This window comes from Rhinatrema bivittatum, chromosome 15, assembly GCF_901001135.1.
Source record: "Rhinatrema bivittatum chromosome 15, aRhiBiv1.1, whole genome shotgun sequence".
Taxonomy (NCBI): domain Eukaryota; kingdom Metazoa; phylum Chordata; class Amphibia; order Gymnophiona; family Rhinatrematidae; genus Rhinatrema; species Rhinatrema bivittatum.
Window position 1 is genome coordinate 35,643,141 of NC_042629.1, and position 6,000 is coordinate 35,649,140.

Consider the following 6,000-nt stretch of genomic DNA (forward strand, 5'->3'; position numbering starts at 1 on the left):
AGCTGTGGGGATTGAAAAAGGGCTGGAGAGGGTGAGAGGAGCTGAGGGATGTAAGGGGGGGGGGGGAATCCGTTGGAGAGGGGATCAAAGGAAGTATTGTCAAGCCACCCCCCTATGTTGGCAGCTGAAAATTTGACAGGAATAGTAGAAAATGTAAGCAGTCTGAGCGACATTTGTTAGTCCTGTAAGTTCTGTATGTACATATTTTAACTATGCATGTGATTTTGCTTTTATTGTAAACCGCTGCAACCATTTTTTTATTTTAATTTTATTTTTTTGGTGAGCATGTGGAACCGAAGAGAATATGATGGCAGAAAAGGACCAATCAGTCCATCCAGTTTGCCCAGCAAGCCTATGGGAGCATCTACCATGCCATCCTTAGTTTCCCAAACCGTGAAAGCCAGGGCCCTTGCTGGTTGCTATCTGAGTCCTATTCCCCGTTACCTCTTACTGTTGAAGCCGAGAGCAATGTTGGAGCTGCATCCAAAGTGTCAAGGTAGTAACAGCTGCATCAGCAAGTTACTTGTTTTCTCAGACCATAAAATCCAATGTCCTTGTTGGTTGCTGTCTGCATCTACTTCCCCTTTTCCTCATTTCCCCTTGCTATTAAAGCAGAGAGCAATAATGGAGTTGCATTAACAGTTTGAAGGATTATTGGTTAAGGGTAGCAACCGCCACACCAGCAAGTTACCCCCATGCACTCTTTTCTTCATTTCCATCCTCTGGCCTTTAAGGATCCACAGTGTTTATCCCATGCCCCTTTGAAACCTTTCACCATTTTTGTCTTCACCACCTCCTCCAGAAAGGCATTCCAGGCATCCACCACCCTCTCCATGAAGAAATATTTCCTGACATTGGGTCTGAGTAGTCCTCCCTGGAGTTTCATTACGTGACCCCTAGTTCTACTGATTTCTTTCAAATGGAAAAGGTTTGTCAATTGTGCATCATTAAACCTTTCAGGTATCTGAAGGTCTGTATCATATCTCCCCTGCTCCTCCTCTCCTCCAGGGTGTGCATATTTAGGTCCTTCAACCTCTCTACATAAGTCATTTTATGGAGGACCCCCCCACCATTTTTGTCACCCTTCTCTGGACTGCTTCCATTCTATTTTTGTCCCTTTTGACATACGATCTCCAGAACTGACCACAGTACTCCAGGTGAGGCCTCACCAACAACCTGTACAAGGGTATCTCCACCTCCTTTTTCTTACTGGTTATTCCTCTCTCTATGCAGCCCAGCATTCTTCTGGCTTTAGCTCTCGCCTTGTCACATTGTTTCGGCATCTTCGGATCACCAGACACTATCACCCCCAAGGTCCCTCTCTTTCTTTGTGCATAACAGTCCTTCACCCCCCATCACATACAGCTCTTTTGGATTGCCTAACCCCAGATGCATGACTCTACACTTCTTGACATTGAATCCCAGCTGCCATATCTTCAACCATTGTTCAAGCTTCCTTAAATCACGTCTCATCCTCTCTATTCTTTCCAGCATGTCCACTCTGTTGCAGATCTTAGTATCATCTGCAAATAGATAAACTTTACCTTCTATCCCTTCTGCAATGTCGCTCACTAAGATATTGAACAGGACTGGTCCCAATACCAATCCTTGCGGCACTCCACTTAACACCGCTCTCTCTTCAGGGTAGGTTCCATTTACCATCACACATTATCTTCTACCTGTCAACCAGTTTGTAATCCAGGCCACCACCTTGAGGCCACTCCCAAGCTTCTCATTTTATTCACAAGTCTCCTATGTGGGACCATATCAAAAACTTTGCTGAAATCCAAGTAGATGACATTGAGTGCTGTTCCTCGATCCAATTCCTTAGTCACCCAATCAAAAAAATCAATCAGATTTGTCTGACAGAACCTTCCCCTGGTGAATCCATGCTGCCTCGGGTCCAGCAATCCTCCTGACTGTAGATAGTTCACTATTCTTTCCTTCAGCAGAGTCTCCATTAATTTTCCCACCACCGAGGTGAGGCTAACCGGCCTGTAGTTTCCAGCCTCTTCCCAGCTCCCACTCTTGTGAAGCGGGACCACCACCGCTCTTCTCCAATCACTCAGCACCACTCCCATTTCTAGGGATCTATTGAACAGGTCACACAGCGGACCCACCAGCACGTCTCTGATCTCCCTCAGTATCCTGTGATATACCTCATCCAGCCCCATGGCCTTGTCCACGTTCAGTTTGCCTAACTCTTCCGTAAATGGAGTGAATTTTGGAGAAGGACTACACCCCGGTTAATTTGTTTTGATTGTCCTCTGGGGGTCAGGTGAATTTTCAAGAGTTGAAATGGGGTCGTGTTGGCTAAAGGTTTGGGAAGCCCTAGATTAGAGGCCAGATGAAAAGCATGAAATGAGAAGCATGAAATGAGAAGGATATCCAGTTTGTTTCCTGAAATGCAGCCACAGACAATTGCATATTATCTCTGAAATCGAGATGGTTGATACTTTGTAGGTCTTGCCTGCCTGGTGATCAAGTCCCAGTTACTGCTTTTGTTTCTCACTAGTCTTGGCTCATTCCCTGAAGAAGTCCTTTCTTCTACCTCTTTTTTTTTTTTTTTTTTTTTAAGGCTGTCTTCATAGGAGTTTCTGTGTATATTTCCTGCCTTGCCTGGCCAGCTGAGCCCACCACTCATGACTAGTTTTGTTATCCATGATTCCCTCCCATCCTTGGAGACATTTTCATACCTAACAACAATTTAAATGAGCTTCAAAACAAATTTAGAAATGTCACAATTGTAAATGTACCTGTACTTTTGATTACTGTACTTCTAATGACTTCTAGGAGGGGCTGAAAGGTCACTGGCAGGAACGTTGGCAGATTAAGAATGCTGAACATGCTAATTTATATTCTAACCATATTGCCAGGGTAGGTAATCTGGGGATCTGAACATCGCGGACCTTTGCATCTCACCGTGGTGCAGCAGGAAAGGTATGCAAATGGGTGCCGGGGGATTAGCCAATGCGGCTGAGTCTCTGCTGCTGCAACTGTGCTTGTGGGCAAGTTCCAGCGGTTGCAGTGTAGCGTTCAAACTTTTGTTCTTTCTTTCTTTCTTTCTTTCTTTTATTTATGTATTTATTTATTTATTAAATGGGCCAAAAGGCTAAATGAAAGTAAAGAGTCGGCTGATTTGATGGGGACCAGAACTCACTGTGTCCCCATTAAAAAAGAAAAAAGGGGACTGACTTGCATATGACTTGCTTTTTCTGTGTCGGACCTCGAGGACAGGCAGTTGGCCAGCTCTGGTTCAGATGCATCTTAAACAGATTGTAATATAGGTGCTGTATGTAAAAATGTGAATGTTGTGCCCTTTGAAAGCCTAACGCATGGGAATAGAGTTCCCAATTTGTTGATGGCAGCTGCCGCCTCATCTGTGAAAGCAAAAAACACAGGTTAAGGCATTTTGATGAATTGGTGAACGTTCTAAGTGCTGCTCATGTGCTGTGAAATACGTTTTATTGCTTTCTTCTAGCCTTTCTGATGTTTGGAAATATTCTTCGACTTGGAAATTGGATAAAACGGCAATGCGAATGCACCTGATTCTCAAACTGACGGGGAGAGCCTGAGATGTTTGGTTCGATTTGGATTTGATGACTCGCCTTTCCAAATCCGAGCTCGATCGAGCTACGTTTGAGGTACAGTTAAGATATTTCCCTACCCCAATAGGTTTTATTTTCTAAGCATTTTTCCCCATGAATACAGAATTGGAGGAAAGCCTTAGTAAATCAGGCTCTTTGGGGCTGAATTTTCAAAATGTTACCTGCATAAAAATGAGCATCTAAGACCATAAGAACATAAGAAAATGCCAAGGGTCCATCAAGCCCAGCATCCTGTTTCCAACAGTGGCCAATCCAGGCCATAAGAACCTGGCAAGTACCCAAAACTAAGTCTATTCCATGTTACCATTGCTAATGGCAGTGGCTATTCTCTAAGTAGTATATAAACATGTTTGTTGTGTAGTGCTGGCAGGGTGAGGGCCCAGGGTAAACTGGTGGGAATTCAGGCTGAAGAACCAGTAGGGTCCTGATTACCTAGAGAAGGACTGGGCTAACTGGTGGAGTAATGGGTAAACTGGTCACTTCAATTGCGCGTGAATGTTTTAAAATATACCAACTTGCGCACATAAATCGGGTCTTAAGCAAGTCCTCCTTTATTTTCGCTGTAAAATATATGCGTCTATATTTTTTAAATAGATAGGGAAATTACGCACGTTCATTGCCTTGCATGCATGTGCAGGTATGTCGCGGGGGTAGAGACACTCTTATTATATAATCAGCACGTATGTGGTATGTGTGGGTTATAAAATACTATCGTAGATCTACGTGCATATATGTTGGTGTGTGCGTTTGTTTGAAAGTTATCCTCTTGTTTGTACCTGAGGCAATGGAGGATGAAGTGACTTGGCCATGGTCATACTGCAAATAAAAAAATTTTAAAAAAGCTAATTTTACTCTTTAAAGGGTGGAGTGCTAAAAGTATTAGTTAAGAAAAGGTGTGGGGGATGTGACTTAAAATGTTGTGCTAACAGGCTGACCCAACGTCACACAAGATTATAGCACGGTGCTGTTGAAGAACAGAGATTATCAGGGTACACGCCGGCCCCTCCTAGTTCTTCACACATTTTAAGATCACTTTCTGTTGATGAAGCAACAAGAGCCCGGAAGAAGCTTGGTGAATTTTGCATCACAGTAGGAGAGCTGTTGTCCCTTTGGCTGAGTAAACTTTGAAATCTGTGTTTCCCAAGGGTTTGCCCTGCTACCATTCTTGTCTTTAAATCCAGGGAAGGGTTCAGGTAGCTCCAGGTCATTGGGCACTGGGGCAAAACCAGGACTGATCTAGCGTGCCCCTGATGAAAAGGCAGGAGAGAGCTTATATCATGTAATGTAAGGGATTTTTAAACTGTGTATGCTTTGTAGCTTGTTAGACTGCCCTCCCCTTTAATTTCCTGATGACATGCGTTGGAGAAAGGAAATGATTTAAATAAATGCTCCCTGTTTGAGCAAACACAAGAGAGAAGACTCCCTGTTGAGAGAGCAGAGTTGGTAATTCTGCACTCTGGGGGGGGGGGTGGGTGGGTTAGTCTTACAACAGTAAGAGTGTTGAAGATATTTTGAGTTTGTAAAGTCTGATTAGTGGTGAATCCAGAAGCAGCCACCAAGGGGAGCTCCAGTATTAAAGATGTTTCTTGTCACATTCCTTCTTGTTAAAAAAAAAAAAAAAAAAATTAAAAAATCAACTTCCAGATCCTGGCTTGAACTCTCCGACCTGTGTGAATATTGTATAACCATAACTCAGTTCACGCTGTAAGCTGATCCGACGCCATCTCCAGGCCTGTGACACTCGTGTTCCGTCACCACCTTTCACTCTTTCCTCCAAGCAGGGTGGCCAAAGAGTTAGCAGGCAGAGACGAGACTGGAACTAAGAAATGCCCACCATCCGTTGCAGATCATAATCATAAAGTGTCCTACGTGTACACGAGACTGTACACGTGCAGAGGCGAGAAGGCCAAAGATATAACCTTGCTCCAAAGCTCCTACGGTGTAAGGAGGAGAAAAGCTGGGCCAGAGAGATCAGGTCGTACAGCAAGAAAGGAGAAGCAGGGAGGGTGGCCCAGCTCTGTCTTCCAGTATTGTTTTCCTGTTAGGCTTGGTTTTCTTTAATTTCTCCACAATGCTTTTTGTCCACTGGGCCGAGGTAGATTAGGAAAGTTAAAACCTATCCCAGGGGCCTGGGGCACGGGAGGGTGTCAGCCATGAAGGCAAAAGACGTTTGGAAGAAGAGCAGAGGGGAATGAGACAGCAGCAGGAAGGAAGAAACTGTCGGGACGTAATGAGCAGGACAAGAAAGGCAAGTTCTGCTGCCAGCTCTCGTAAAGCAGACTCTGGCCCTGCAGCACTTGCTCTACTGAATTTTTTAAACTATTCCAAGCAATAATAACTTGAGAAAGAGGGCGTCTCCCTGTTAATGAATGGTGGAAAGATCAAAAGTCAT